The 23589-nt window shown below is 41.1% G+C and overlaps 1 protein-coding gene across 5 annotated transcripts in view; it reads left to right on the top strand.

Moving 5' to 3' along the window:
* LOC101169868 (engulfment and cell motility protein 1) overlaps positions 1 to 23589 on the top strand; it is a 92129-nt gene that overhangs the window by 14549 nt on the left and 53991 nt on the right. For 2 of the 5 annotated variants that reach the window (XM_020707076.2, XM_020707073.2), the window contains exon 1: positions 12793 to 12953. The exons of 2 other annotated variants lie outside the window; for them this stretch is intronic. The gene's annotated coding sequence lies outside the window, so the exon portion shown is untranslated. Of the gene's footprint in view, positions 1 to 12791; positions 12954 to 23589 lie in introns of those variants that run through there. One more of the 5 variants, XM_020707075.2, reaches the window with a different exon arrangement.

Here is a 23589-nt window from a genome sequence, read left to right as displayed (position 1 = left end):
GCAGAAAATTCGGCGTGTGTCAAGACAGAGGTGGCAGACGCGAAGATTGAAAGTGCAAATGCAGCATAAGAGGTGAACCACAGACACCTTCATTGATTCCAGAGCTTCTATGGACCGCAGAACCTTGTGATGAAAGTCAAAGACGCCAGTGTAATTGCAGCATTAGTGACATCTTTTCTTTGTTCCGAGAACTGTTCCCTATCTTTGTTGTGTTATAAACGTAGACACTTAAAGACCCACTCAGATGAAAATCATGTATTGGTGAATTGTAGTACCGGGAGAGTGTAAACAGATGGATGATGGGAAATGAGTGCAGGCTAACTCCACACCAACAGTTCTGCCCACAACTCAGGTGAATTTCTAATAAACTACTGCTGCTCTGCAGAAACTGTTCTAGAAAATGACACAGGTTTTTTGATTTAGGCTAACATCAGCATAATCATAATTAAAAGACCACTGAGAACGCTTTTACAACAGATCAAAAGATGATCAGAGTGAGACTTTAACAGAAACATTTCTGTTTGTGTGCAACTCTCACGTGGGGAAACCCCGTCCCTCTGCTAATTGAGTTTATAGAACAAGGAAAGGTTCACTTAAGGCCTTTGATCCAGCTTCCTTTTGATAACCCAGACCTGTTGCAAAGACCTACACCTTTTCATGCACAAAAATCTCTTTGTGATCACCTGTAGCATCATATGATTCTCTCCATAGTCATTCTCTACTCACTGGGTTTGTTTTTCCTATCTGAAAGGTTACTAAAACATCAACCTTCCCACCAATTATTAGCTTTCAAATGATTATAGTCATTTTTGGCTGTTAAGCCTGTTTGGTGGTTGACATTTCTTTCAGCTATTCAGTTCAAGTAGGACATGTAAAAATAGCCTAGAATCAATCTCCGTTGTTCTGGGACTCTTGCACATCTAGGCTAGCACAATCCAACAGGGGATGGAACATCCAAATCAGAGCAAAGCAACACATTCTTAGTAGAGGGTAGGTTCTTCACATTTGGAGCCATCATCAGCAAATCAGATCCCAACACATTTTAAAGGCGCTTTGGAGAAGCTGACATATGATGATGATAATATGACCTTTCGGTTATTACATTCTTCAGCGAAAATCCTCTGTGCTACTGAATTTCATTAAATGAAGACTGTGTTTGCATTCAAAGATGCATTTGACATGGGTAGCTTTGTAGCTAATGAATTGTTTAAAAGTTATTATTAGCACCAAAATGTCAAAGGTGATTAGATGTAATGGGTCAATAGACCTGATGTACTATTTATGTATTTATACCATGGTCTGGGTTAGTGTTGCACGATGACTTTTTACAACCAATACCCGGTATTTTCCTGCCTCTTGTAGTCGATACCAAAACTCTACCAATATGTTTTTACTTCACTTTACTTTAGAAAAATATATTTTTTAACAAAATAACAGCGAATGGCTCTTATGTATCCAACAAATTTGCAGAACTAGTTTTACCTGCAAATGAATTGAACAACAGATTGTTCAAACACTTTATTAGCCTTTTCCGTCTGCCGTACATCTTTGAACAAAGGACAGTGCATTTCAATGGTCAGAACAAATACTAAGACTTGAACTTAAATACCAATGTAACAAATATATTTTTCAATTCAATAATGCCCGATATAATAACGTGCAAGAGAAAGTTTAATCTTGAAGCTTGACCTTTTTTCCCTCCTCGTGACACTCCTGTGGAACAAATTTTGTAAACAGCGAGCAAGTCGCTGGTATCAGACGCGGTAAAATAAGCCCAAACATGTGAGTGCTGCGCCATGTTGCAAACAGAGGTGTCTTGCACAGGCGCAGAGACGTGACCTCACCTACACGTGACAGAAACTTGCAGGATGGGCGGGGTGAGCAGACACCTTGCTGTCACAAGTAAATACAGAAGTGGGGAGTGAGGAAGCGACAGCAGTTTAAGCTTTTAGTTATCGGTCAACACACTCTTAAAATGCATTTTAGACATTGAGTCATGGATGGCAGAGAACTTCCTACAGCTAAACCAGGACAAAACAGAGGTTTTAATGATCGGTTCTGAGGACAAGAGAGAGGTTGTTTTATCTAAACTAAAGAATTACAAAACTTCTCAGTGTGTGAGAAACCTGGGTGTCATTTTTGACTCTGAGATATATTTCATCCCACAAATTAAAAATATCACGAAAACAGGATTTTATCATCTAAGAAATATAGCCAGGGTCCCCCCATTTCTCTCTCTTGCCAGCACAGAGGTGCTAATGCATGCTTCTATTCCAGCAGACTAGATTACTGTAATGCCCTGCTCTCTGGTCTTCCCAGAACAAGGATATCGAACCTTCAACTGCTGCAAAATTCAGCAGCATGCGTATTGACCAGGACCAGGGGGCAGGAACACATTACACCCATTTTAACATCGCTGCATTGGCTCCCTGTGCAATTCAGAATTGATTTTAAAGTTCTTTTATTGGTTTATAGATGTTTTTATGGTCTCGGGCCTTCATATTTATCTGACATGATTTTAAAGTATGAGCCGTCGCAAAGACCCTGAGGTCCTCTGATACCGGCCTTTTGGTTATTCCAGAAGTTAGAACAAAAACATACGGCGAGGCCTCTTTCAGTTTTTTTTTTTTTTTTTTTTTTTTTAACTTGTCCTGTCCAACAGCTGGGCAGACAGATGAGAGCTGAGGGCCTCCCGTGTTGGACATATTTTACTTTAACAAGAGGGTTTATTAATCTTCAGACAAACCAAAGGTATGTCTGAATAAACCCCTTTTGTAATTGAGGCCAAACTTTATTAATTTCAATCATGTCTGAAAATCTTTGGTGTTGGACCGGACGGAAAAGGAAAGAAGGGAAGAAGAGAGAGGGACGTTAGAGAGAGGGGGGGTAGGGGGTGATAATAGGAGGGGAAGGGGGATAAGACCATGAAGCAGCATAAAGCAACAAGTTTACTGGTTGTTAATCATTATGGTAAGGTTCAAATGTAGAAAAAAAAAAAAAAAAGGGGCGGAGCCTGTCCACACACACACTCAAATGTTATAAACACACCTGTTAGCTGCAAAAATGTCCACCTGTCGACATGTACACAAAACAGATAGTGTTCACACGCATACTTATGCCTTAAAGCCAACTACTGTGAAATATTTCAGTCATTCAGTCATGCAAACTGTTAGTGCAAAGGTGAGCTAACACCTGTGCTCAGGTGAGTGTTTATGTTCTTCTAAAATGGATGGTGGAACGTGAAAAGAAGGAGGGAGAGTGCCCAGCCATCCCCACCCCAAGACCCCCACCGCAGCAGCAGCGGCAGCCGGAATCCCCCCAACGCCACACGGGAACCGGCAGGGAACAACCGCCGCCCGGGCGACCAAGCCCGCCACCCAGGCCAGGGCCAGCAGGGCCGCCGCAAGGCCCCCAGAGCCAGAGGCCAGGGACGCACGGAGGGAAAGAGAGCGCCGCTCCAGCCCAACCAGGAGAGCAGCCCCCCCGCCGCGCCGGGAGAACCCAACGCAGGGCCCCACCGGAGAAGGACGCCCACAGCCCCAAACGAGCACCCCACCACCACCCAGGAGTTCCGGGCATCCCCCCGCCCCAACCCCAGGTACGAGCCAGGACCCCCCAAGGGAGACCCGCTCCGCACTCCAGGCAGCCACCCGCCCGGCCCACGGTTGGTCCAGGGAGGAGCGAGGCAGGGGCCCGCCGCCCCCGCCCAGGAGGGGGGAACCCCGGGGAAAAAAGAGGGCCCACAAGGGGTGTTGTAAATATGGCCCGACCAGGCTCGGCCACAGTTGGAAATTTGGCGGGGCCCAGCACTCAGGAGCAAGGACCAGAACCCACCCCCCAGGGACCAGACACCCCCGGCTCAGATGTAATGTGAACCCCCCCACCGTGCGGAGAGAGCACCGCCGGGCCCAGGAAGCCGGCACCCCGGGGACACGGCCGCCGCTTCCCCACCAGGGAAGAGGCAGGGGACAGACGGACCCAGGTCCCACCTTCCTTGCAAAATGTGTGTGCGTGTATGTGTGTTTGAAAGGGTGTGTGTGTGCATGTGTGTGTGTTTATGTTGGGATGTATATATTGAGGGGGGAGGGGTGTGTGTACTAAGGGGGGTGCAGTTAAAATTGGCGGGTAGGGCACTAAGGGGACATCTCCTGATTACTCACAGTGACGTCCCCTCACCCTCCCCACCAAGGGGCCCTAAATGTCTAAGGTGCGGTTAAAATTGGCGGGTAGGGTGCTAGGAGGACATCCGCTGCTTGCTGGCAGTGATGTCCAAGCACCCCCCCTACCAAGGGCCCTACATGTCTAAGGTGCAAATAAAACCGAAAGACAACAAAAACAACAAAGCATTGCAAACACCAACTTAGCATTTCTGTCCTCTACATTGTCATTTTTTATGAGATGCTCAAATCAAATACTTTTCATATCGCCTTCATGAAAATTTCCTCTGAAAGTTTGGAACACGATTGTTCTGGTGAGACACTAGGAGCTACATTCATCTTTCCCTATATATATTGGGTCCTGAGTGAAATCCAGTCTGGCTTGGTGTCTCGGTTGGGATTTGTAATGGAAATTCCCTGACCTTGGATAGCCGACATTTCACATCAAATGTAACTCCATATAACAAATGTCACTGTTGCTAGTGCTGTGAGCAACAGGATTTGGGCATGATGTAACAAAGCAGAACCTAGCTGTCTGAACATCAGCTTACCAGTTACCTTTCAGCTAAAACCTAACAAATTTTGTCACAAAATGAGGGTTTTAATCAGCTGTGTATTCCTGTATTTATATTCAACTTTTTTTGTACTTGTCAAAGTAACCAAATGGTGATATCATTTTATAGTGGTGTTGCTGTTACACAGCTAGAAGTGTCTGGTTTAAATCTTGCTGCTGTTAGTGGGGAGGATTGCATGTTCGGGGCTCTGGAGTGCGACTAATTTAGTTGCACATGCGACCTAATTTTTTAGTGGTGTGACCGATTAAAAATCTCAGGTCGCACCAGTGCACCCAGTCGTTCCAAGTCAGAAAAACAACATTTCCTTGACTTCCATTTAAGTCAGTCACAGCAGGTTCCGGAAAGCTCTGCGACTCAAGCAATCCATTGTGGTTTTATTTGTCTGCACGCCGATTATATTAAAATATAAAGCAAAATTGATGGTTATTGCAAGAAGCCAAACACAGGTTAAAGAGTGTTGAACACAGAGCCAACACGGTGCTGTCAGTTGTATTGGCTGGTAAAATGGATTTGGGTTAAGTGTAAAGGTGAAGTGTGAGCTTGATGACAGCTTTGAAGTACTTGTGAAAGAGCGGTGCAAAGCGACTGCTGAAGTGACCAGTCTGAGTCTTTTTGTTTACGGAGCCCGTGTCCTGACATCAGCCGCGGTTACATGGGCAAAATATCTTGATCGGATCAATGGTCGGATGAGAATTTAACCGTGTACATGGGCCCAAAAACACTTTTTGCGATTAGAACAGAAAGTTTACATGGGTCTCACTTTCGGTCGGAATAAATTATTTGAGCATGCGCAGTAGTTTTGAAAATACCGGAATCGGAAACGAGTCCCGATGTAAACAAGCCGACATACATCTATTTAGCATGGTTATTATGAAGCACCTGTTCCCTTATCATTTTATTTCTGTGTGGTCAGTGCTTTTTTGTGGCAGAACGAAGCAAGAAGAAGGGTTAGGTGAAGGCTAACATGCGCTAACAACAATATTTAGCCTGGATGAACATAAAATCGATGCAGGAAATAAGATATGAAGATATCTTGGCTGCACGTAAATATGTGGGAATAACATCAGCCTTTATTTTGTCGGGACACGACTGGAAACACAAATCCACGTATTTGTTTGAACGGTTTCTAAGGACTGAGCGACATTTCTGCTTTGAAAAGCTTTGAAAAGCACCACCAGTGTGTGAATGTGTGAGTGAATGTGTGTGTGACTGGGTGAATGGGTCTGTGACTGTAAAGCGCTTTGTCCTTGTAGGAAGAAAGGCGCTATATAAGTATACGCCATTTACCATTTTTACCAAAAGCTCACACACCGCCCAAAGCCGCTGTGTGAGCTGGAGACATGGTTCTCGTGATTTCAGTTGCTCGTTCACATAGAGCTGCGGGACGGATGGCAGCCCGAAGCCTCCCACACGTAACAAAGCATCCTCCCCTCCCCTAAAACACAAAGCTATAAGTCCGGCTGCTCTGCTCAGAGACACGGGTCGCTCCGTCCACCGGCAGCCGCGTTCGGACAACGCAGGGTCCGGATGTCAGGGGGCACGAAGCGCTCCTCCCTGGCACCCCCCTCACGAGGGGTGTCGGAGAAGATGGGAAGGGAGAGGCAAGGAGCCCACGGGGCGAGGGTGGAATGCAGAGGCGTCCGTAATTCGCACTGGGTGTCCGTGGAGCAGCCGGTCGGTCCTGTTTGAGCTCCAATGCTTTCTCTGGAGCAAAACACCGTCTATGCATGACGTTAAACCAGAGCAGTAATGACACACGATCTGAATGAAGCGTTTACATGCAACACGATCGGATCAACAATCGGCATAACCCACCTATCTCGATCGGAAAGAAATTTCGATCCAAACGAGTCTGATCGGGGCAGAGTATTCAGAACGGCATGTTTACATGACGCATTTGCCTTCCGATCAGGCATTCTCTCCAATTACTTTTGTCCATGTAAACGCAGCTATGGATAAACAAAAAATATCTTGTTCCCACAAATTAATATTCCGTTCCCTCGAAATAATTATGCTATGTATCCCATCATGCATCACACATATCCCATTTTGCATCTCGACCAATCACCTTGGCCCTGTAACTGTGACGCATTTAAGGGGACAGGACAAGTGATAGGCTAGGTAGCATGTAGCCTACTAGCCTTCGAATGTAAAGCAACTGCTAACGAGTATGTTAATAGATGACAAGTCCTGAATATTATTATTCCTATTTGTTCCTAAACTACAATATCCCATACTGCAGCTGGCTGTCTGTCTACCGGCCAGCCAGCTGCCCGAATGCCGGCATGACAACCAAAGAGCTCTGCGGCGGAGCTAGGAGCTATGTCTGGTGAATCGCTGCGGAATGGCGAGGAAAAAAGCTTGGGCATCCAAAATTGTATGATATTTTTCGGATTTTCATCAAGACAATAATAAATTGATCATTCTTGTTTTTATTTTCCCCCTCTTGAACGAATGTGGGTCACAGAGACAGGAAGTAGTGGCAGAAAGCGGCTTTTGCAGCAGGATGAACGGAGAGTGAACCAGGATGGGAATGAACCCAGACATGAAAACGTGATTACCGATGCTTTTGTGCTTTTTAAAATAAATAAATCTGATCTCTAAACATCATCCGTGTCTCCAATGCAATGTAATGAGACACACACACAGAAATGTGAAAGTATCTGCTGTAAATCCAACTATTGCTCACATCCGTGTTTATGAATGTCTAATGACGTGAATAATTGTAACAGCACTATATAAATCATAAGCATATTGAAGAGGGAAATTAGAGATTTTGTTACAGTATCAGAGATTTATTGGTCCAACTGTGGTGTGGAACTAGACTTAGTTTCAATTTCACGACGACCCATCACCCCTAAATCCCCTTAGTTTTTTACTATTCTTTTTATGGTATGAGCTCAATCAAACTTTTTAGCAGACAAAACATAATTTAATTTTGTAAAAATTCAGATATTTTTGTTGTTTTTCACATTTCTGTATGCAGCCGTGGTGCAGAGGTAGAGCGGTTGACCTCTGTTCAGAAGATCACAAGTTCGGTTCCCACCTTCCCACCCGTGTGTTGAAGTGTCCTTAGGCAAAAGACTGAACTACACCTTGCTCCTGGGGGTTAAGGTTGATGCCACTCTTCGGCAGCAGAGCTGCCGTCAGTGTGTGTGTGTGTGTGGGTGAATGGGACCATGACTGTGCAGCGCTTTGGGCCTTAAGGCACGGTAACGCTATATAAGCATTCAGCATTTGTAATAATTTCAAATGCTATTGTAAAAACAAACATTAAATATTTGAATCTGATTTCTTTCACAAGGCCACAATTAGTGGGCTAAAGTACATTATACATACAATGTACTAAAGTACATTTAGAACTTCTTTACATCTGATGAGTCAGATTACTTTTATCAGTTGAATCCACATTTTTATTGTGCTAATGTTTGTTAATACTAAAAGCACTCTGGATTATCCATCCATCCATCTGCCAAACCCGCTTAATCTCGTTTTGGGTCACAAGGTTGCTGGAGCCTATCCCATTTGGGCATTGGTGAAATGTACTCTGGACAGTTTGCCAGTCTGTCACAGGGCCCCACAGATAAACATCACCTCGCTCTCACATTTGCGCCTAAGTCATCAGTCAGTTTAGTCATCGTTTTACCAATGAAGAGTGTTGTTGGCATGTGGGGAGTTAGCCATGCGTGCTGGGTAGAACAGACAAACCCTCACAGAGGTCTCTACTCCACCATGCTGTCCCACACTCTGGATCACTCTTGAGAAAATCCTCTCAGTATCAAACATTTGGTTGAATATTTTTAATAAAAAGTAGCTAGATTCTGTTTCTCTTTAGTTATTTTGTTTTGTTTTGTCTTTTTTTTCGTATTCTTAAGCCAAAATCACTTTTGAGGTAATTAAGGTAAATAACTAATTAACCTCAATTACCTTATGAGATCTTTTCAGTAGGAAACAGTGTTTCATAATTAAAATTCAAATGAATAAAAAAGAAATTCTGCATTCTTATAAACCTTTGAGGTGAATGCTGAAAAACACGGTATTTTAATGCTGGTCTTTTTATTAATGAGTGTAACAGAACCGCTCTGCAGAGAGTGGGTGTTTGATCTGGATGGGCTTCTTCTACCGAACGGCCTGAGAGCAGAAGGTCATGCTGTCAATGACTCATTAGGCCTGTGGGCTCTCCTACTATTTCACACTCCCTCGCTCTTTCCGCATCTGACAGTAAAAATACTTCCAAGGTAAACACCTAATTTTCGATTATAAAGCTTTCACTGCCGACCTTGTTGCTGGTTGATATTGAGTTATGTCACGGCCGAGTATGGTATTATATTTTTAAATCCAAAGTGGAAAAAAAAGGCCACGCTTTGAGCTGAACTCTATTGTTTTTCACTTAAACATGGAAGAGTGAGAGGAAAAAAAAGGATGATATTTCACCTTATGCAACACACTTAAATGCATGCACAAGCAGGAAGTGTAGGGTATCAAAATACACAGGTCGTTTAATGCCTGGGAAAATGTTTCATAAGCACTTAAATATCCTAAAATAACCTGCACAGAGACCGATCAGAGAGCAGTAATGAGCTGTCATGAACAATTTTAGTTTACTCTTGGGATTTTTGGATGATGTTGGGATGTGTTGCCTACAAATAAATTCAGACCAAATTTCCAGATTCTCTAAATTTATGGGCAACAGTCTAACCATTGCAACAGATTTTGCAAGTTAATAGTTGGCTAGGACTGGATTTCAAATCAAACGTGACTAAACTAGTTGTATTTTTTCTTTTTTAAATCATACTGCATGTGTTACTGTTTGTGGTTTGGAATGCGGAAATGCACATTCACGTTGGTTCTCTATGAACCTGTCCCCTATCTGCTATGAAAACGAGTTTAGCTTGTTTGACCATTAACTTATAATAGTACTGTTAGACTAATCTGTAGCACATTAGCCTGTGTGACCATAAACATCATACCATAAATACAAGAGTGCACTGTCTGTGGGCGGTGGTTTCCAAGAAAATCTGTTTGATCACTTTAATGCTGCGAGATACAGAGAATTGTTTAGTCCATTTAAGCTCTGCTATAGCTGGACCGTTGCTCTTTACCACTGGCTTTTCTATTTGTACTGTGGCTGTTGACTCCATATGAAGGTTTGGTAACCCAGTCTTCTTTCATTTGTTAATCTCATGTAGTGATTCCTAGAGTAGAGAAATACAATTATCTATTCATTTATCTCTTCCAGTAAAGTTTTAGATTCCCGGAATGTTGCATTTTTAGAAGTGGATGACTCATTCGGGCAATATTTGGGCTCATGTTTTTGGAGTCCAGATGAGCTTGTTACAAACCCACACGTGGCGTTCTCTTCCTTTGTGTAAAAATATCTACCACAGACCAACAAATGGTTAAAAAAAATCCTGGTTTGATGATTAGGTGTAATCAAGTTGGTAAGAAGTTTCAGGAAGAAGGAACATGAGAAACTGGAGAAATACCAGGGACTCAGAGAAGAACTGGAGAAAGCCTGGAAAGTGAAGGTGACAGTGGTGCCTGTGGTAATTGGAGCACTCGGGGCAGTAACCCCCAAGCTGGAGGAGTGGCTACAACAGATACCTGGAAAGACCTCAGACCTCTCAGTCCAGAAAAGCACAGTGCTAGGAACAGCTAAGATACTGCAGGACCCTCAAGCTCCCAGGCCCCTGGTAGAGGACCCGAGCTTGGAGGAGAAACCACCCGCGGAGGGTGAGAGGGGCTTTTTTTTTTACTAACAACAAAATAATTGACTTAAGCTATTTATGGGCATAAAGTAAGCCCCACCAATTATTGACACAACTTTCCATTTCAAGGGCCCATTATCATTTAGCTGTGATCTGACAGTGGCTTACATTATGACTGCTTGCATGCAACATTAGCAGTTCTGAAATGTGAGCTCACACTCATTCATAGATGCCTTCAGCTGACCCTTTCTGCATTTTGGAATTAAAAACACAACCGCTGGCTTCCAAAATAGCTCGATTCCAACTTTTTGTTGTTAATTGCCCATTTCCCCTTGTTATTTGTAAGGAATATATAATTACTCACACTCTGCTTGTAGTGAAGGTTGTCAGGAAATGAAAAAAGATAACTTTCTCCAAACTTCTTCCCAACTTGATTACACCTAATCATCAAACCAGGATTTTTTTTAACCATTTGTTGGTCTGTGGTAGATATTTTTACATAAAGGAAGAGAACGCCACATGTGGGTTTGTAACAAGCTCATCTTTACTCCAAAAACATGAGCCCGAATATTGCCCGAATGAGTCATCCACTTCTAAAAATGCAACATTCCGGGAATCTAAAACTTTACTATTTTGGATGTTAAAAATACACTGGGCAGGCCCTTTGCTCTGCTCCGTGAACACGGATCCATTTGCAGACAAATGGATCCGTGTTCGTCTTTGTTTTCCTCGTCTGACCTGGACTCTGGCTCAAAACTGTACGGCTGAATAGCTCAGATAGTGCTCCCCATTTTTGTTGCACCAGTAATGTTAGGTTGGGGGTGTAAGCGGCTAGTGGAAGAGCATTTAAAAAAAAGAGCTTTCAGTTATGGATCACAGGGAGTGGGGTGGGCTTACTGCTAGCCAACAGCCCTCCTTAGAACTCAGAGATGGATTTGAGCTACTGCTGTTCTGCAGAAACTATGTCCTAGAACATGACATGAAAACAGCATAACTACAATTAAAAGACCACTGGAAACGCTTTAAAAGAGCTAAAAAGATGAGTGTAGTGGGTCTCCACATGTGACGTGCTTTCGCCCAGAGCTACAGAGGAGAAAGTAGGAGCAAGCGTTGACGGCGTAAGGTTGGCATGAAAATTAGGGCCCTTTACATCCATATTCAGGCATCTGTGTGGCATTATTTCAGTTGATTTGAAAGCAGTGAAGAAGGATAACTTTTTCTCTATCAGTGTTGACGACTATGACAACTTTGTTACTCCAAGTTCAACATTTTTGAGGCAATGCCTCTGAAGGACCATTGAACTTTTGTTCTATCACAAATCACTTGTTTCTGTTTGCTTTAGCTCAGCAGCACAATGCTGCTGAAAAAGCCCCCCCCCCCCCCCCCCCCATGAGGAGAGCTATAGTCTAAACCAGCTGATGAGAATAAAATTCTTTTTGTTTCCACCAATGACATTTTTCACAAAAGTAATTCCTAAATGGTATGAAGATACCTTTTAATGTCATCTAACTATAGTCAAATTACAACCTGCTGAGAAAAATGGACAGATTTACTAAAAGGGAGTAGATTAATGCTGACTAAATGGATGGAAGTTCAGGACAAAAATCCTCACGTTGGATTGATTTTTCTGCCTTTTGATCGAGTCACTGAAATCGTCACGTGCCCAAAGCGGAGTTGCTGATTGCTGCGCCCGACACCCAAATGGCTTCGCAGGAACTCAGATCGCGTCTGTACATTGAAGAAACATTGAAACTCGCCTCCAGTGTCAATGTAGCATTCGAAACTCGCGCACTGACACATAAACATGAGGCGGAAGCCCGATTATGCGCATTGACACCCGTTGACATAGACTCATCATTGAAAGTGGTCGCTTGCGTTAATGGCGGTGTAAACATTGCTTCAGTCATGCATTAGAAAGATTAGTCCCGATGCACAAAGGTTTTAACTGCTCCTCTGTCAGTCCCTGTTTTTAGTATATTGTGATAAAAGAGGAAACTTGAGGTACTTGTGAAACTGGGATCATGTGCAGTTTCTATTGAAGAAATCAGCCTTACTTTGTTGTTTGATACACTTTATCTGCATGCACTTGTCTAGTCTTAAAAATCCTGCATTCAGTGGACAAATTAACTTTTACACCATGTTTTAGGGACTCTATATGTACACTTAGGCAACTATGGCTTTGACTTTTATATTTTCAATGCATTCTATCATTCTTTTAGTGTGAACTTCTCAACTTGTCTTTTAGTTTTGGTTTTGAAATATTGCCGCCTTTTTAATCAAGTCGTTTCCTCTTTTGTCGACAAACGCCTACTTCCTCCTCCTGTTGCTCTCTGCACACTCTTTGTCTTTGATGCAGCCCTTCACAAAAGGCTGTGAAGTCCTTTGGCTTACGATGCCAAAAGGTGGGTCTAAGTGACTTGCACGGAGGCAGTTGTTTTTTCTGCTTTTTTTTTCCATTTTGAGATCCAACTTTTGGCCGTATAGAGAAGCTGACAGCTGGTCAAACTGTAGCGGTGAGTCTTCCTTTATTGGATGCTGTTTTTAATTTTCGTGCAACACAACATGCAATAGGCCTCCGGGTGTGGCTCTAGGTGCTGTCCGGCCTCTTTTCTTTGTCGAGGTTTCACTAATAGGCACCGTTTCTGTCGTTAGATGTTTGCAGCATTAACACTTTAGTCTGACTAAAATTGATACTTCCTAATCTAAGCAAATTCAGTCAGTTAGCAACATTTTGGTTGGGTTTAGACTTGAAGCCTTGTGATTTAGTTGATGTCAATGAAGTTGAAGTACATTGTCATTTTGTATTGGCTCAGGAAAGTGCATGCTTATTGGAATGTAATTATGGTTTTGTCTTTCCAGCATGTTTGTCAGTGTTTGTAGAAAATGTAAATAATTGTGTCTGACTCACATGTTTGCAACAGCTTGGTTTGCTGGTGCCATGCTCAGCTTTACAGCGTAAGCTCAATTGTAGCACAGCAGTTGTGCACATGCTAAGTTTGAATGTTGACTTGATGAAATGTCTTTTAACAGTCGTAACTGCTGATCCGAATGGTATTGAGCTGCTAGCACTGACGTTTGACAGGATGTCCTGTCTGGGGTGGGGGGTGGGGGGAGTACAGACCGTTTCCTGGAGCATGGTTCACACTTCCTGTTTTGGTAGGCTCTGAAAGTTGTGTTGTTGTTTTTTTTTTTAAGCTGTTCCCCCTTTTTTTTGTTTGTCTCCTTCCGTTATTTGAAACTGTTTAGTCAGCCGCTTTTGCTGAAAGACGAGAACATTTCCTGTCTGCTGCATGTTTCACGTGAAACAAAGCGGAAGTATTCAGGTGGTTCAACTTGTCTTACTCCATGGATATACCATTTATTCCGCAGCAAGCGAAAAAAGCACAATAAAGAAGAAATAATCGTCTCTCTGAAGTATAAGTCGCACTTTTGGAAGAAATGTATTCAATAAAATACCTGAACGGACATTTCATCCTCAAGGGCAAATCATAATAATGGAATCGATAACAATAAGACTGAATATGTGCACGCTTCACTACCATAACACATTGATGCTTCTTTAGTGTCATGAAACATAGGATGAATCCCTGACCTTGAATAAAGGTCTAGTACAGGGGTGCTCATTACGTCGATCGCGATCGACCGGTCGATCTTCAACATTCAAAAAAAGGAAATTACCAGCCAAATAACTTTAGGAAATGTAACTTGTCATTTCAACCAGAAAATTTTATGTCTGTACCGGTAAATCATACGTGAATGAATCATGTCGATTGTACATACAAATAATCAATTTAACAGTTACTAATTTCAATCATGTTGATCCAACATGATACCATTAAATAGCCTACGTGCACGATAGAACTTCCGGTTAACTTCCGTGTTTCGAGTCTAAGGCCGACGACTTCCTGTTGGTCGTGTTATTGTTGTGGGGAGTTTTGTTGAGTTGCTAGTTTTGAGTAAATAGGAGCGGATTTCGGGTAAAAGACAGGCGTGCGTGCCCACTGACGTCTGTATTCAATTTTCAATTCAATTCAGTTTTATTTGTATAGCCCAAAATCACAACAACAGTCGTCTCGATGGGCTTGGAAGTGAAACATGAACTCAAAAGGATCGTGAATACAAAGAGTTCAATAGTAAAATACTAAAATGAACTAACAAACTGACTAAGCTATACTGGCATCCCTGCCCTTAGACCCCTCTTCGCGGTAAGGAAAAACTCCCCAAAAAAATGGATTGCGGAAAAAACGAAAAAACCTCAGGGGTGCCCACATGAAGGAGGGATCCTCCCCCAGGACGGACCCGGACCCGGACCCTGTACCCGGCATACGAGCTCTGCGTTCGGGCTCCGGTACCAGTGGACCGGTACCGAGTGAACCTCTCTGAGCAGAGCTGCTGGATTTATTAATGTGTTTGAGGGGAGGGTGCTTTGTTACGTGTGCGTTTTGTTGTTTTGTTATGTGTGAGAATTCGGACTGCGAGCACACCCGCCGCTCTGAGTTAGCGGCTGCCGGACTCGCGAGGACAGAGCAGAGCACACAGTGTGTGTGAGCTATTCAGAGCAGAAATGCCGCTCAGTCCTTAGAAACTGTTCAAAAAATCACATGGAATTGTGTTTCTAGTTGTGCCCCGACAAAATAAAGGCTGATGTTGTTCCCAGACATTTACGTGCAGCCAGGATGCAGATTGCAGCATTTCCCACATGGTTTGTCCTGGATTTTGTGTCCATCAAAAGGCTAATGTTGTTAGCCCGTGTTGTTAGCCTATCCTAACACTGGGTTCTTCTTCCAGCTCTGTACTTCTTCCACAAAAAAAGCACTGACCACAAGGATTAAAAATAAAATGATGAGCAAACAGGCGCTTCAAAATATTCATAACATTAATAAAAGCACATTTGGAAGATCGCCTCGTACCGAGCTGCTGCATAAATATATGTGACAGCAAAGGTTTGTTTACAACGGGACACATTTCCCTTCCAGTATTTTCTACACGATATTTTGCCCATGTAACCACGCACTGGTCGACAATCCTGTAGATGTCGTTCACGTCGATTTTCGGGAGACCTTGTAGACAACGGGTGAAATATGCCATCTTTCGCAATCAAAATCTGCCGTGTCACTGCTATAGAAGTCGCAAACCGGAAATGGTCGGCCTCACACTCAAGCCGGCGGAAGTAGAACTCCTTAGTTACGTGCACGGAGCCTATTGGATTACATTAGTAATCGCAAGGAATTGTGGGATACCATTTTCTTTGCCTATCTGGGCAGATTGGGGTTTAAGTGTGAGTTTTTGTCCATGGGTTTTGTTGTCTAGCTGTTTTGCTCTGTTTTAACTAGCAATTTAAACTGTTATGTTTATTTTTTTTCTGCACCATGAGTTAGTTAGTTAGTTGGTAGAGGATGATCACCACCCCCTTGTGCAGTATATTGCTAATGTCTCCAGACTAAAGACAGAGTTTATGGCGCGTGAGCTCCTGCTTTTTTAATGTGAGACATTGCTGGGTAATTCATGTCTTTGATATGGAAATTACAAGGCCCATTGGTTGAACTTTAGAAAAGTGTGTCACTTTTAGTTGTTTAAACAAAATTAAATAAAAAATAACAAAAAAGTTAAGTTAGATCAACATATTATATTGAGTTGGGTAGACATACAAATTTAAGTTGAATAAACTTCATTCAATTACGTGTAACCAACTGAGGGATTCATTTAAATTGGATCAACTTTTTTCTTTTTAAAGTGAGCAACAATATTAAGTTAAAGTTGGGTCCAACTGTAGTATTTAAATGTCAATTATCAACTTCAATTTATTAGGTTGAACCTAAATACATTAAGTTTGCTCAACCTAAATACATTAAGTTGACCCAACCTAGGTGCATTAAGAAGGACCAATATGATTAATTTTTGTTCAAGTAAAGCTATCTAATCAGGTGGAAATCCTTTTCCATCATTTTTTCAATGTGAAAGTTTTTTGAGTGAAGGACACTTGGGTAGATCGCATAAATGGGGACCTCTCCCTCTGGGTCGGCGGCTCTGGATGGGAAACTGCATCACCACTTAGCTGTGGTGGAGCGGTCCCCGCCTGTGATGCTGCATTTAGCTGTCTATGCAGCTGTTCACAGAGAGGGAGGTTCCAATTATCAGCGTTTCCAACATCTTGAGCATCCCTGGTCTGGTATATTAGTGCAACATATGAATCATTGTTCAGATAACCATAGAACATACAAGCACGTCAACTAAACTTTACTTTACACACTAAACCACTTAATCCATTAAATTCTTTATCCTTCTAAAAACTCCACCAAGCCCGGTGTAAAGTTACGCAAGTGTTCAAGACCGTTTTCGGGCTCTACATACAAAACATTCAATGAAATGTGTAGTGAAAGTTCAACTTGGTTGTGGTAGTGACGCATGGATGACGTCTGTCAGATAAATGCATCTAGACATTAAAGAAAAACACAATTATAAACAACAAACCACAACAAGAATCAAGTTTCTCATGCACGAGGGAGAGGAGCAAATGTGTTGGAAAAGGTCCACCACGTTTCTCTTCTCAAAGGTCTGCCTCTCCCTGTGCACCTTTTATTAAGAACACAAGAAGGAGGTAACATTTTCAAGACAAAGAGGAAAAGTTCATTAGGGGGTGTCGTATAATGACCCATTTGGTTGGATTCTAACTTCAAACAGTATCCCTTATCAGCTCAGGACAGTGTGTCGTAAACCCCTCATCCTGGGTGGGAGATGAGAAGCAGATGAACAAACACACAACTGTTTTCAGAAGAGGTAAAAAGGTCAATCTGAGTTAACATTTAAACATACATTTAACCAAATACATTTAAGCAATGATAATAATAAAACAAATTCCTTCACAACGTCTCTTTCAATTCATGGAAGTGCCAACCATTTAAAAAAACGATAATGGAAGAGAGATTAATAATTTTGGTTTGTGCCACAATTACGGTATATAGAATCAAGTCTTTCATATGTCAGAATAGAGCTTTGAAAGAAAAAGCCTGGAGCCAGATTTAGACCACTTCTACATTTTCCTTGCTGTTCCCCCTGTTGTTTAAATTACTCAGTATGGCAATTTTTCATGACTTTTGTCCAATAGGTGGGCTATAGAAGTCAGAGCTGTAAGGATTTCTTTTATGTCTTAGCTACTTAGAAATTATTGTCTAAATGAAATCCTCACAGTCATTTAATAAAAGGCCCCTGTTCTTGTGCATTTTTGTCTTATTGTGGAAAAATTCTAAAAGGTGCACACAGTGAGAATATACATTTAAAGACATTTAAATGTATGTTTTCCAAATTTTTTTTTTAATTCATGTTGATATTTTAAATAGATATACTACATTTTGGAATAATATAATATGCCTCTGCTTGATATAAACCAAAACTCACCACAAAACTTGTTAAAAAAGTGACTTCCAGGTCCCATTTAAATTAACCCCATGACACCATCATGCAAATGTTTATCAACCCACTTCAAGTCCAAAATTAGCTTAATTTAAGACCTGGAAATAAATTCAGCCATCAATCGGTTAAGTATTTTTTATCATTCCTGTTTATTATTTCACATATAGTTACGTTTTTTTTCTTTTAGATGCATTTTGTGATGAGTTACAGTTTAAAACAAATTATACGTAAGACATTCAACTGTAAATTTATTTTTTTTGTCCTTTTTTGCCATTTCACTGCAGTTAAATTGATAATCTATGGAGCTTTTCAGAATAAAACGTTTTATATCCACAGGGTCGACTCGTATTTAACCCTTGTGTTATCCTAGCTACTTCAACATTGGGAGTTGGGTCATCTAGACCCAATAGACAGTGCGCTGAACTTTTTCGTTCAATGATTTGTGATCTTCACTGGTGTCCATGGATTACATGAAATCTTTACACCTTTATCCACCTTTGTCATGGTAGGGAGAACACGTCAATGGTCATCTTGACCCCATAGGATAGCACAAGGGTTAAACTTCATTTAATGTGTAATTTGAATAGGGTTGTAAGAAAAAATCGATTTGGCAATATATCGCAAAAGTTCATTTGGCGATACTTGTATCGATTCAAAATGTTGCCAGGACGATATTTATTTAAATATTCCTGAGTGTCCTTCTGACTCTTGTTGTCCACTTCACCCTCCGACCGCTAGATGGCAGCAGAGAACACGGAGCCTTTTTGAGCAGTTCTACTCCGCACAAAACAACAGGAAGACTGCAGCCAGACGCAGCTTTTTCTGTTGTTATGAGACATGAACTACTTCGTTTTAAGTTGGAATGGATACCAAACAGAAACTCTGAGCCATGTTACTGCCAGTAAGATATAAAAATGTGGATTGCTGTGCTTTTTAGTGGCTCAGGTAAATACGAGTGAAGCACGGCAGCGGCTAACGCGCTTAGCATCTTCTAAAATGTTATCGGCAAAGCGGGCCAAAGTTCTGCTGAACCTCCCAGCAACAGATTCTAGTTTAGCGACCTATTAGATCAAAGGGATGTGTACAATGCTCTGAAAAAAGGCTGACATCGTCAGATCGTGGCGAGGAGCGTTACCAGTCACTTCCACGTGTGAGAAGCGTGGCTGGCTGCAAAGAAGTGCAGCACAGGCAGATATGTAAACGAAGCCCCTTTTTTGTCACATTAAAGCAACTTTCCTTCGTTCTGTCATGCTGCCTCATCATCACACTTTATTGTTTCTGGAAAAAATCAGTGCCCCCCCCCCCCCCCTCCTTTATTTTTGAAGTACCATTCAGGCTCCTGAACTGTTTAACAGCACTAGAGAAGCTACATTAAGCAATTCAAAAAATAAACAGCATTTTATTTCCCAAAAAGAAACTTATTGGTTAAGGCTCATTCATTATTTGTTTCTTCTTACACTGAAAAATATATATTTTTTGCAAATCAGACAATGTTGACTGTTCCCTTTCTATATTTTTAATTACCAAAATAAAAGCACTATGAATTTGCTTTGGTAAACGCAACTTATATATGAGATACAGTTGCAGTGCTTAACATTATGATCATTAAATAAACTGAATTTGACCATTTTATTACAGTGGAAGACAATAAAGTTTTTTCAAAGTCATATTTAAAAAAAAAAGAAAGAAAGAAAATATGTTTCGGTAAAATATCAGGATACATATCATATCGCCAGACTCTTGCCAATATACAAAAAGCTAAATTTGAAGCCTTTGAGATCTTTTTTTTATTTTTATTTTATTAATTTCTAGTTAATCTCTGTGTCTGCAGAAAGTGCTACTTCACCCCCCCCCCCCCCTCACATCATTCAGGCTCCTGTAGAAAAGGGGGTGGATGAACTGGCATTTTATCAACAAAAAAAATCATCTCAAGGACATTAACAGTTGGGGCAGTGTGGCTTGGATGATTCTAATAAAATTCCACTGTTCTTAAGTCTCCCTGATGCTCATATGCATGTTTTTTTGCCTTTTTTGTTGTTTTTTTATTCTAATTCATGCGTCTCCCCCTACTTACACCCAGTAAACATTGTGTCAATCTTAAATCTTGTGCCTTTTTCTTTCTTTCTCCTAATGTTTATGACTTCTTTCTCTCCTTGGTGCTTCTCATATTTCTTTAAATTGCTAATTCACCCCCCTCCCCCCCCACACACACATACTTGCCTCTCTTTTTCCTTCCTCTCCTCCTCTGATTACAGATGGTGTGACCCTCACATTACACATCATAAATTATTGAGGTGAAACTGAGCTTTGCCCCACAAATCACAGGCCTGGTCTCAGCTCCATGTCCCCACCTCTTCCCCTTCATCTCAACCTCTGGCAGTGGATACGATTGCTGAAGGCAACATGAGGTTTAGGATCCTCTTCATTAATCTCCAGGAATTGTGGTCATTGTAACTGAGCAGCTCTGGTCTCTGGTTACATTAGCTGGGGCTTGTTTTGGTCAATTCCAGGCTCCACACCTACCCCTGAGCTGCAGACTGGTACTGGCCCGGGGACAGTTGGTACCAGAGAGAAAAAAGAAAAAAACACAATATTCATTATTTTAGTTTTATTCATAATCACTTGTATTTTGTAAAACTAGATTCTTGTTGTTTGTCAAGTTGCTCGGTCACAGGTGAAAAATTCAATCCGCTACATTTTTAAAGTGCCGACTGCTAAATTAAACCCCCCCAAGCTGGCAAAAAACTTGGAAGGTTTTTTTTTTGCAAAAAAGAGCCAGTGAGGAAACGGAAGAGCCTTCAACTTAAAAAAAAAAAAAGAAAGCTGCATTTAATAGACATAAACCAGGAGTCTTTACTCTAAATATGGATTTACCTCAACCCATATTCCACACACCATAATAATAATGCATAATATTCAGCAACTGACTGTCTAATGTTATGAGGATGCTGCTAATAAAGTTGTTCAAACTGTGGATTCACCTTTATCATATTTAAAAAAATACCAGTTTTTGTGACAGTTACTCTTTTTGTATTTATCCGTCGCACCTAAAAAGTTGGACAAGGCTGAAGTTGGCATCCAGTTTTTTAGCTTCCATTTCAACAGTTATGGGTTTGGGGAAAATCTAGATCACATTTGAATGGGTACTACATGGAATCTAGAGTGCAGATAAAGTTTTAAACAGATATTTTTATTTTATTTAATCCTCAAAGTTTAGAGAAACTATTAGGTAAAAAGAAAAATTAAATCGGACGTCCACTTCAGCCTCATACAGGACGGTCCATGAAAATCTTGTCTGACATGAATCCGGTCGTTGCCTGAAAAAGGTTGGGGATCACTGGTGTACGGTACATTATTGTCGCCAAAACATGTGTCTCAAATGGATGGTGAGAGGTCAATAAAAATGTTTGCTAATATTTTAAATTTTCTTTTTCTTTTTGGGTGTAGTATTCACAAACAAAAAAGAAGTCTGGAGAAGCGCAAGACACGAAATGTCCATAAAACGTATTAAAACATCGAGTAAATGTAAAGGAACATTTTCAAAATATATTATATATTAAAGATTCCCTTATAGATATTTCTTTAATGATGACTTTCTGGCAGAGCGAGGTCCATAAGAAGTAACAATGTTGGAGGGACTAAATGGGAAACAAACAGGAACTCAATTTTCTTCCTATACTAAAGAAAATAATTGCTCAAAACACTGTAGAGTAAATTGTAGTTTGAGACTTTTCCCAAGGGCATGTCAGCTCCTGATAAAAATCTGTTAAACTGATGAACGATGGAACATTTTTAGTCTTGCTGTTAGTGTGTCTGACTTGTGTCTCTGCATTCCATCTTATAATGCTTTAAAGAGAGGTTCTCTGGCTATCAGCAACAGCATAGTTGTGTGTGTGTGTGTGTGCATGTGTGTGAGTGTGTATGTGCATTTCAAATCAATAAGCCTCAATGCCCTGCATTTTTAAGTCATCTGGGTACCTAGAAGGGAAGATGTTGGGAATTCACACACACACAAATAAACACACCTGTATGAACCTTACTATATTAATATATTATTATATTATATGAACATTATTCTCCATTTAAGAACAAATACATTGAGTGTATTTAAGTTTTTTATTTTTGGTATACTTAACTATGTTTATAAGGATCACAAATCAGTGACCTCTTACATCACTAATATTAGTACTAGTCTGGTACATGAAGCAAATATCAGAATTATGGAGTCCTTGTTACGGCCCTACCCTGTGGGGACCCTAACCCAATGCATGTTGAACTCTGACAGGGCTGCCCTCTGTCACTGGCTTTGTTAATATTCTTTTTGGACAGAATTCCTAGGCGCAGCCAGGGCCCACAGGATTTTCTCTCTACTTTTTGCAGATGATGTTGTCCTGTTGGCTTCATGGAAGCAAGACCTCCAGTGTGTGTTGGACAGACAAGTGTGAAGTGGCTAGATTGAGGGTCAGGACTGCCAAGTCTAAGACCATGGTTCTTGACTAGACAAAGGTAGTGTGTTGTCTCTCGGTGGACTCCTACGCCAGATGGAGGAGTTTAGGTATCTTGGTCTCTTGCCAACGACTAAGGAAAGAACATAAGATTGAGATGGGGATTGATGCAGTGTTTGTTGTGTCAGATCTGTCGTGGTAAAGAGTCAGAATTTACTGTATTTGGAGCCAGGTTACTCCTCATTCTAATAAATTAAACACGTCTGATCCAGGTGATGACCAGCAAGACGTGCAGGGATCTCGAGGACCAATCTCGAGGACCAGGATTGGACAGCTATGCTATACAGTGTCTATTTTAATGAAGGTTTGATAGTTAAAATTCTGGACAGTAGTTGGTAAAAAATATCAGATCTGCATCAATTTTAACTGAAAAATTAGGGAATGCAAACTTGTAACCATTGATACTGACTCTCAGTCACTGACTCTCAGGAAGCATTTAAGATACATTATGAAACCAGTCTGCTTTTAAATGGGCATACTTATTGGTATCTGTCTGTTGTAGCTCGCAGCAGAAGCGGTAAATTACTAATTTTGCTTGAGTTGACAAATGTGACTGGAGTATGACACTGAGTTGAGAAATAAAATGCATTCACATTGCAAGCCATTGATGCAGGGACTGATGCAGGCACTGCCATAGCAACAGTCCCTTGAAAAAAAGGATTGTTGAAAATTATGGGTGACTCACATATGTCAGGTCAGACTAAGTCTGGGTGCCATCTTCAAAGGAATGCATGATCTATATAAGACTCTAACCTATTAGCTTTGTTTGCACGTGTTTAATGCATGTGCTCATTTAGCATAAAATTTAGTGCAGAGAATGTATATAACCTATTGCTCGCCCAGGAATTAGTCTGAGCCCATTTTTTAATGACAGTAAAATGAAATGTGTACATTGACTGCTTTCTTAAAAGCCAGGAAAAGTAAAATGCTTATGCTCTGCTTTTTGGGCTTTTTATATAGTCTTTGCAGCATTTTCCACTCAATAGCCATATGTATTGGTAGGCTATGCATATGAAAGCATGTTGACGCAGTATTGTTCAGTTTGCCATGCATGACTTTTGAGCAATTGTTATTTATTTTGTACCTCCAGGACTAGCTCTGTATTATCTAATGACAACTGTTTTAAGAAATGTTTTTATGAAGTTCTGTACTTTTTAAATTACACTTTTAACAATTTTGTCCACAGAAGATGATTTACATTAAATAAATATTAATTTTTGAATAACAACTAATT

Source organism: Oryzias latipes, chromosome 11 (assembly GCF_002234675.1).
Source record: "Oryzias latipes chromosome 11, ASM223467v1".
NCBI lineage: Eukaryota > Metazoa > Chordata > Actinopteri > Beloniformes > Adrianichthyidae > Oryzias > Oryzias latipes.
The sequence above is the reverse complement of the archived record's forward strand: the minus strand, read 5'-3'. Positions and strand labels throughout refer to the sequence as shown.